A 10,286-nucleotide genomic window follows, 5' to 3' on the forward strand; every position below is an offset into this window, starting at 1 on the left:
CTCAGGAATATTTCACATCCCGAGCAACAGAGACGAAGGAAGAGAAGAAAGAAGTCCTGGGAGAGCGGAGAAGGCGAGGCAGCACCACCGATAAGAAGTGATGAGCGGCACCGGCGCCTCCTATCACAAGGTTTCTTCTCAAGCCGGTGTTTACGAAGAAGAAGAGGGGCCCCGGCTGTGTGCTAAAAATACTCCTCGTCTCGGGGCTCCTCATGGAGGATTAAGAGGCGCTGGAGATCTCAAATACATTTAACCATTTAAAGGGGAAAAAAACTCCAGTACTTATCAGCTGCTGTATGTCCTGCAGGAAGTGGTGTATTCTCTCCAGTCTGACACAGTGCTCTCTGCTGCCACCTCTGTCCATGTCAGGAACTGTCCAGAGCAGCAGCAATTCACCATAGAAAACCTCTCCTGCTCTGGACAGTTCCTGACATGGACAGAGGTGGCAGCAGAGAGCACTGTGTCAGACTGTAGAGAATACTCCACTTCCTGCAGGACATACAGCAGCTGATAAGTACTGGAAAGCTGGAGATTTATAAATAGAAGTAAATTACAAATCTGTATAACCTTCTGACACCAGTTTATTTGAAAGAGAAAATTTTGCCAAAGTACCCCTTTAATCAGTAAGCCTGTAACATCTGTCGGAGTGATCTGGGGGCGCAGATGTGCAATAATGGGGGGGGCATTATATTCTCCTATGTGATCAATGCTGAGGGTGAGCGAGGATCGGCTCCTGGGCCGCTATTGTATCCTTTCCAGCACTGGGATATTAGATATATTACACTATTAGATATTACAGCTGCTGCACCGCTTGTGGCTACAGAGGACGTGTAGAGGAATTTACACATGTGCAGCGATCCGGAACCTTCCAGATGGGGAACCACATGCAGAACCTGCATCCATTCTAAGCCGAGCCCCTGAGGCTGATGGGGTGCAGCGCTGGACCTACAGATGATGGGCCGGATGGAGAAACCCCTGCATGCACCAAGGCAGCCATGTCAGATGGGCGGATATACGTGACCCTAGCGCCTTCACCGGTGTGCAGCGCAGCGCTGGGGCTTCCTCCAAGCCAAGCACATTCATTCAAATTGGAACTGCATGGAAAGCAGTGACATCTTTTCTATTTCATGTTGTTCACCAAGTCCCATTGACGTCAATGGGAGATTTTTTTTGACGTGGTTTATGCCCATGGGAACATGCTTTTAGTCTCTCTGTAACATCAGCACAGTCCTCGCTCAGGCTGTTATCACCGCTGAAACACTCTGTGCTGCTGAGGAGCCTACTCCTTCCATTATGAGGCATTATCCTTCCAATCTGACAGCACCCGCTTGTCTCCATTCCCCATACCGACATCACTAACATCACCATCATCCACAGGATCTGCACCATCCTCCCCTGAAACACTCTGTGCTGCTCTATACTGTACACACCGTATACCTATTGATTAGGGATAATCTGTCCTGTGCACCAGCATCCTATAACCTGTATATCACATTGTTCACCAGTTAGGTGCATCCACCTCTAATAACTATTTGTCCTGATGTGGTGGGTGCAGACTATCTGCTATGATGTCTCCATACACTGCACACACAGGAGAGAGGATCCTGCGCCCCTATATCTCTATAGCAGCAGCATAAAGGACATTATAGAGCAGTACTGAGCAGTATAAGCTGTGACTCCGGCACTGGGGGAGATATAACTCTCAGTCTTTCAGCACTTTTCTTATATCTCTGTCTCGTCTGCAGCTGCTCTCTCCTCTTCCCCCTCCTCTCTCCATAGAATTCTATGAGCAGCTGTAACCTTAGAAAACCGACTTGATCCCTCTGCAGTTCTTCAGACTAAATGATAAGTTTTGGCAGCAGAGGGTTGAGAGAAGGAAACATTTAAGAGAGAAGGAAACATTTTCCTCTGACAAGACCTCTTCTTGTTCTATTGTTTTCTGTAAAGGTTGGCACCTGGGTGAGCACAGAGGCCCAGATCTCCATGTATACAGTATATATATATCTGATCTGTCTCAGTACATCAATGGTTATACGCGTGTGATCAGCAATTAGTCGGCTCGGCATGACGCATGGTATAGAAGCATATGCTTGTCATGATAGATTTGCATCAAACAACTGTCCCAGAGAAGACGTCTTCCCAAGCCGGAGACATCAATGACTGCCGCAGATTCCCAGGAAGCATATGCAGCATTGTATCGGGGACTGCGCTAATGAAGACATCAGTAACCGTCACCGCAGAAGACGTATGTCTTGTTTACTGACTGCTCACATGTTCAGAGACGGCCCATTAATCTCGGCGGGATGGCGGCTGTGATCTATTGTGTCACCGCATCCCGGTTCTATCAGATTACAGAGAGCATCTAAGGCGAATGGGACGTAATGAGATGGAAATCCTCTGTGGTATAGAGAGCAAAGGAAACCATGTTAGCAAGTGAAGTCACCCGGAACAGCCAGATATTGATCCCTCCTGTATGTGCGATTAGCGTCCTCCCCTGAAGGGCCGGCTACAGCTCCAGATTAATGGGGCCTGATGCTAAACCGCTATGTTACTCTCTATCTCCCTCCCATCAGGCCGCAAGATAGAGAAGGCCCAGTTCACACTGCATTTCTGTAATCTGTTTTTGCAAAGAACGGATGAAAATACGGCTGCATTTGTGTGCATCGGTTTTGATCTGTTTTTCCATTGACTTCCATTTTTAAAAATAAAAAAAGGATCAAAATGCGTGGTCGACCACATTCTTGTGTACAGTAAAAGAAAGGACGAGTTTGAATCTGTTTTATGATCCTTTTTTTATAATAGAAGTCAGTGGGAAAACGGATCAAAATGGATGCACACAAATGCATCGGAGTAGATACATTCGTAGCCCAGGCCTTTAGAGGTTTAGGCTATGTGAGTGAAGGAAATAGAGTCGTGCTGGACTTGTGGTGAATATGTGGTGGGCTTGTGGTGGATATGTGGTGGGCTTGTGGTGGACTTGTGGTGCGCATGCGGTGGGCTTAAGGTGGGCCTGTACGGGGAATGTGCAGGGCATGGGGTGGGCTTGTGGTGCGCATGTGGTGGGCTTGTGGTGGACACGTACTGGGCATGTGCTGGGCTTGTGGCAGGAATGTGCTGGGCTTGTGGTGGGAATGTACTGGGCTTAAGGTGGGCATGTGCTGGGAATGTGGTGGGCATGTGCTGGGCTTGTGGTGGGCATCTGCTGGACTTGTGGTGGGCATGTCCGCATGTGCTGGGAATGTGGTGGCTTTTGGTGGGCCTGTACTGGGAATGTGGTGGGCATGTGCTGGACTTGTGGTGGGCATGTCCTGGGCTTGTGGTGGGCATGTGCTGGGAATGTGGTGGCTTTTGGTGGGCATGTGCTGGGAATGTGGTGGGCATGTGCTGGGAATGTGGTGGCTTCTGGTGGGCATGTGGTGGGCATGTGCTAAGAATGTGCTGGGAATGTGGTGGGTATGTGCTGGGAATGTGGTTGGCATGTGCTGGGAATGGGGTTGGCATATGCTGGGAATGTGCTGGGCATGTGGTGGGAATGTGCTGGGCTTGTGGTGGGCATGTGCTGGGAATGTGGTGGCTTTTGGTGGGCATGTGCTGGGAATGTGGTTGGCATGTGCTGGGAATGGGGTTGGCATATGCTGGGAATGTGGTGGGCATGTGCTGGGAATGTGGTGGCTTTTGGTGGGCATGTGCTGGGAATGTGGTGGGCATGTGCTGGGCTTGTGGTGGGCATGTGCTGGGAATGTGGTGGGCATGTGCTGGGAATGTGCTGGGCTTGTGGTGGGCATGTGCTGGGAATGTGGTGGCTTTTGGTGGGCATGTGCTAAGAATGTGCTGGGAATGTGGTGGGAATGTGGTGGCTTTTGGTGGGCATGTGCTGGGAATGTGGTGGGCATGTGCTGGGAATGTGGTGGGCATGTGCAGGGCTTTTGGTGGGCATGTGCTGGGAATGTGGTGGGAATGTGGTGGCTTTTGGTGGGCATGTGCTGGATTTGTGGTGGGCATGTGCTGGATTTGTGGTGGGCATGTGCTGGGAATGTGGTGGGCATGTGCTGGGAATGTGGTGGGCATGTGCTGAGAATATGTTGGGCATGTGCAGGGCTTTTGGTGGGCATGTGCTGGATTTGTGGTGGGCAAGTGATTGGTAGTGATGAGAAATCTAGTTTATTTGGGGATTAGGTCACTATGATCTAGTTCATTTAAAAGACAGGTTTAGAATATCGGTTCCTATAGTTCCTTATATCTCGGGCTCTGGGATCCTGATAAGACGTCACTAGTCACAGATCTCTGTTATACTCGGAGCCCTCAGTGACGGCTGCTGGATGAGAGTTTAGGTTGGTAAAACGATGACATTTCGGTATTATTTTTGGTAATGCGGCCACTTCTATAACAATCACCTGGTGCCATCATACTGACCTCTGTGATATTATCAGTTTATATACTATGTAATATACAAATGGCTGCAAGATTTTTTTCTGCTTTTAAAACTTTATTGCATTTTTTTTTGCCCAAAAACCCTGCAGCTATAAATCAGCTGGGAGTCAATAGAGTAATATGAGATGTAATACCCACATTCATACCCCTCATACCCACAATTGCACCCCTCATACCCACATGCCCCTCATACCATCATTCGTGCCCCTCATACCATCATTCATACCCCTCATACCCTCATACATAACCCTCATACCCACATACATACCCCTCATACCCACATACATACCCCTCATACCCACATTCAAGCCCTCATACCCGCATACATACCCCTCATTCATTCATTCCCTTCATACGCACATCCATACCCCTCATACCATCATTCATACCCCTCATACCCACATATATACCCCTCATACCCACATACATACCCCTCATACCCACATTCATGCCCCTCATACCCACATTCATGCCCCTCATACCCACATTCATGCCCCTCATACCCACATACATGCCCCTTATACCATCATTCATACCCCTCCTACCCACATACATGCCCCTCATACCCACATTCATGCCCCTTATACCATCATTCATACCCCTCATACCCACATACATGCCCCTCATACCCACATACATGCCCCTCATACATACACACATACCCCTCATACCCACATACATGCCCCTCATACATACACACATACCCCTCATACCCACATACATGCCCCTCATACCCACATACATACCCCTCATACCCACATACATCCCCCTCATACCCACATACATGCCCCTCATACATACCCACATACATACCCCTCATACATACATACATACATACCCCTCATACCCACATACATGCCCCTCATACATACCCACATACATACCCCTCATACATACCCCTCATACATACACACATACCTCTCATACCCACATACATGCCCCTCATACATACCCCTCATACCCACACACATACCCCTCATACCCACATACATCCCCCTCATACCCACATACATGCCCCTCATACATACCCACATACATACCCCTCATACATACATACATACATACCCCTCATACCCACATACATGCCCCTCATACATACCCACATACATACCCCTCATACATACCCCTCATACATACACACATACCTCTCATACCCACATACATGCCCCTCATACATACCCCTCATACCCACATACATACCCCTCATACCCACATACATACCCCTCATACCCACATACATACCTCTCATACCCACATACATACCTCTCATACCCACATACATGCCCCTCATACATACACACATACCTCTCATACCCACATAACATTTTTATATTTGCCATCTTTTAGCTCAGGGATAGTTTTTCAGAATAATTCCTGCTCCGGCTGTGACATTTTCCAGGCTGCAAAATGTCAGAAAAACACTGATAAAAGCCTGTAATAAGATGGAGATACCTGGTGGATTATAGAGAACTACAGTACAGGCTCCAACATGGCCGCAGCTCACAGCTCTGTGTCCTCATAGGTGGTGGAGCATCATGTGACCTGTGACCTACTAAGTTACAAGAGAACCAATCAGCAGTCTAGCTCACTCAGGAGAACCAATCAGGAGTCTCGTTCAATCACATGACAGAGCCAGGAGATCAGGAGAATCTAGCTCGTCTCTGTGTCCTGAGGAGCCCCTTATAGGTGATACAGCATCATGTGACCTGTGACCTACTGACCTACAGGAGAATGAATCCAATCTAGTGAGCGGCCAGGAGAAGGAATCAGGAGAGTCTGATCAATCACATGGATATGTGCTCAGCAGTGACACCTGTGGTGGTTACAGGTACTGACCCATAGTCAAAGTGTGAGGGAGCAGGAAAGCTGCAGGCAGTATATATATATACATCACAGTGAGGATACAGGAGCCAGTGCTGGCAACAAGACTGGAGCTCTGGGCTACCAAGATGGCCGCACTACAGCAGGATACTCTCTCACACAGGCAGTGTATAGGCCGTGTACTGTAGTTTCAAAGTTTTAGCTTTCTAAGGGTGTGTTCACACATAACGTATGCGCCGTGGATCCATTCCCTGTCATCTTCAATGAGATTACATACAGCGGGTGGTTATGGGGGCCGCCGCTTACATACTTGCAGACAATTCCGCTGTATGTAATCTCATTGAAGATGACAGGGAATGCGCATAAGTTATGTGTGAACACACCCTGAGGGTACGTGCACACTCCAGAATCCCAACGGAAAACATATTGCGGATTCCGCAGCTCGCAGCCACTTGCGGACTCTGGGCGCGCCTGTGCCATAGACTCCATTCTATGAACCTGTTTATACTTGGGACAGACGGCAGAATCCACCCGTGCATAGAGCGGAGTTTTATTACTCTCATTTTCCAGCATGGGGAACTGAGAAGCAGATGGCAGTGTGACAGTGATAGAGGGGGAGCTGCTGGGCTGGACTCTCTGTCACCCCCATGGATGCTGTGCTGGACTCTCTGTCACCCCCATGGATGCTGTGCTGGACTCTCTGTCGCCCCCCTGGCTGCTGTGCTGGACTCTCTGTCACCCCCGACTGCTGTGCTGGTCTTTCTGTCACCCCCCCACACACACACACACACACACACACCTGCAGTGCTGGACTCTGTGGCCCCCTGGCTGCTGGGCTGGACTCTCTGTGGCCCCCTTCTGCTGTACTGGTCTTTCTGGCTGCTGGGCTGGACTCTCTGTGGCCCCCTGGCTGCTGGGCTGGACTCTCTGTGGCCCTTTTTTGCTGTACTGGTCTTTCTGGCTGCTGGGCTGGACTCTCTGTTGCCCCCTGGCTGCTGGGCTGGACTCTCTGTGGCCCCCTTCTGCTGTACTGGTCTTTCTGGCTACTGGGCTGGACTCTCTGTGGCCCCCTGGCTACTGGGCTGGACTCTCTGTGGCCCCCTGGCTGCTGGGCTGGACTCTCTGTTGCCCCCTGGCTTTTGTTCATTTTGAACTAATCGTTGCCAGGAAAGTGAGCTTAATCATTTAGTTCACTTTAAAGATTAGCTCATAGTGAACTGATCATTCACAGACTCCCCATCACTAGTGCTGAGCTTGTGCTGGGAATGTGCGGTGGGTATGCAGGGGCATGTGGTGGCCATGTGCTGGCTTGTGATGGGCATGCGGAGGGTATGTACTAGGCTTGCAGTAGGTATGCAGGGGCATGTGGTGGCCATGTGCTGGCTTGTGATGGGCATGCGGTGGGTATGTACTAGGCTTGCAGTAGGTATGCAGGGGCATGTGGAGGGTATGTACTGGACATTCAGGGCATATGGTGGGTATGTGCTGGGCATGTGGTTGGCACATGAGCCACGGCTTCTGCAGTTGTCTGACATATCTGAAATATTACAGTGATTAAGCGGCATTAAATTCCCCTCGTCTGTCTATAAATCATCCTCCCGGCTCTCAGGCTGACACTTGTTAAAGCCAAAAAAAAAACATTTAGTCAGCCCCTAATGTTATAATGTAACTTTACAGATGATCTTCCACCACATCCAGAGCTGCATTCACAATTCTGCCTGCGGTTCTCTCCTATTTATACAGCAGAACATCGTTCATAGCAGTGTATGTACCAGACAAGTCAGAGCGGACCGGGGTGGGGGATCCATGTCCCACAATGCACAATGTACACATTCAGGGAAGCTGAACTCTGAATACAGCTCTGGAGGTGACTGGGATGCAGGCAGGACGGAGAATCATTACATCATTTCATCACATCATTTCATCAATAACAATGAGCAGCAGATTATATGAAGCGATTATCAAAGCGTCTCCAGTGAAAACGTCCCCAACACGTTCCCCAGAAATCATAACAAACTGATCACTAATAAGTGTTTACAGCCGCTCCATCGTGTACATTGGCCTTCGTGATAGTGAGCGAGGTGAGTGGGGTCCAGGGAGAGGCCAGAACGCCAGGCACCTCGGGTTATCGGTTACCCTTATTACAGGGAGAAGGGACCTTTAGCTGGCCAGGCATTATGGGACTTGTAGTTCTGCAGCTGGAGGGCCATCTCTGCTCTATCGGGATGCAGCACCAGCCCTGGACATCCCAGCACTGCCCAGATGCTTCCTGCTGTGCCACAAAGTGAGAGGATGCCAATACAACATGCCATCTGCGCCAAGACTTCACAGACTCTCCACAGGGTTAGGTGAGTTATAGTTTTAGGGACTTCATTATAGGGGGACCATGATTTTCTAAGGACATACAGGGGGACCATTACTTTCTAAGGACATACAGCGGGACCATTACTTTCTAAGGACATACAGGGGGACCATTACTTTCTAAGGACATACAGGGGGACCATTACTTTCTAGGGGGCACAGAAGGAGCCATTACTTTCTAGGGGGCACAGAGGGAACCATTACTTTCTAGGTGGCACGGGGGAGCCATTACTTTCTAGGGGGCACAGAGGGAACCATTACTTTCTAGGTGGCACGGGGGAGCCATTACTTTCTAGGTGGCACAGGGGGAGCCATTACTTTCTAGGTGGCACAGGGGGAGCCATTACTTTCTAGGGGGCTCAGGAGGAACCATTACTTTCTAGGTGGCACGGGGGAGCCATTACTTTCTAGGTGGCACAGGGGGAGCCATTACTTTCTAGGTGGCACAGGGGGAGCCATTACTTTCTAGGGGGCACAGAGGGAACCATTACTTTCTAGGTGGCACGGGGGAGCCATTACTTTCTAGGTGGCACAGGGGGAGCCATTACTTTCTAGGTGGCACAGGGGGAGCCATTACTTTCTAGGGGGCTCAGGAGGAACCATTACTTTCTAGGTGGCACGGGGGAGCCATTACTTTCTAGGTGGCACGGGGGAGCCATTACTTTCTAGGGGGCACAGGGGGAGCCATTACTTTCTAGGGGGCTCAGGAGGAACCATTACTTTCTAGGGGGCAAAGGGGGTATTACTATTTCCTGGGCTTTATTACATTGCCAGGTGAACAATACGGGCGTTTTTCCACTGTGGAACTATTTTTTGTGGTGGAGGTCAGTAGCTTTGGGGGTTGTGTAAGTCCTACCACCCCAGCAGTGCTCTGGATATCAGGTAATATGGGGCTGGAGATTGGGTTGTGTCGGCAGAGTAGCCCCGTCAGGCTGGTGATCGCCGCTGTCCGTGGTGCTGATCCCCCCTCTCCGCTGATCTCCGGCTGAAGCACAGGGTTCACGTCTAATGTTTTCAGATCTGAGTGACATCAGGGAGGGGAGTCAGTGGTTCCGTGTGTTCAGCGCTTGATCCTAATGGTATCGGACAGCTATGACAAGAGCTTGTTTAAAGTTCATATCCCATTAGATTTTACCCCGGGACATTATGCAGAGATTCCTTACAGACTGACAGATGAAAACTTCACTCCGCATTGTACTTTGTGTCCGTGATTCTCCGCAGAGACTCAATGTGTGTTCATCAAACAGAACAGGTTGTGTGCGACACGGTGGATGTAAGAGGAGACGTGAGGGCCTGACGCCACCTCTCTGAGCGTTTACTGGGAACAGATAGTGACGAGATCTCAGGAAGAGTCAAATAAAATCTTCTGAAACCGCTGGAGACGGAAAAACCATCAAAGATCTAAAGATATTGTAGCTGATGCTTATTGCACTATAATACATTAGCAGAGCTACTTGGTGAGTGCCGGGTCTTCTCTACTACCTGTATGGATACAATAGAAACGGCAACTCCGTCATACAATCACAGTCCTGCGAGGACTCTATGACTTGTCCACTCATCCTCTATATACCATGTGTAAGGGATGTTACAGTGTATGTACGGTGAGAACGGAGCCTCGTGTCACTACATAGTGATCCTTCTATAGATACATTGTGATCCCTATAATATAGTAT

General features: G+C 49.5%; 1 long non-coding RNA gene across 1 annotated transcript in view; it reads right to left on the reverse strand.

Annotated features, from left to right (window-relative positions):
* The window catches only part of LOC138801710 (uncharacterized), a 49,240-nt gene extending 43,292 nt beyond the window's left edge, over positions 1-5,948 (reverse strand). Inside the window, exon 1 of the long non-coding RNA XR_011364648.1 lies at positions 5,884-5,948. This is a non-coding gene — a long non-coding RNA (uncharacterized lncRNA). The remainder of the gene's footprint in view (positions 1-5,883) is intronic.
* Positions 5,949-10,286: the final 4,338 nt, after the last annotated feature.

The sequence above is a fragment of the Dendropsophus ebraccatus genome, chromosome 9, assembly GCF_027789765.1.
Source record: "Dendropsophus ebraccatus isolate aDenEbr1 chromosome 9, aDenEbr1.pat, whole genome shotgun sequence".
NCBI lineage: Eukaryota > Metazoa > Chordata > Amphibia > Anura > Hylidae > Dendropsophus > Dendropsophus ebraccatus.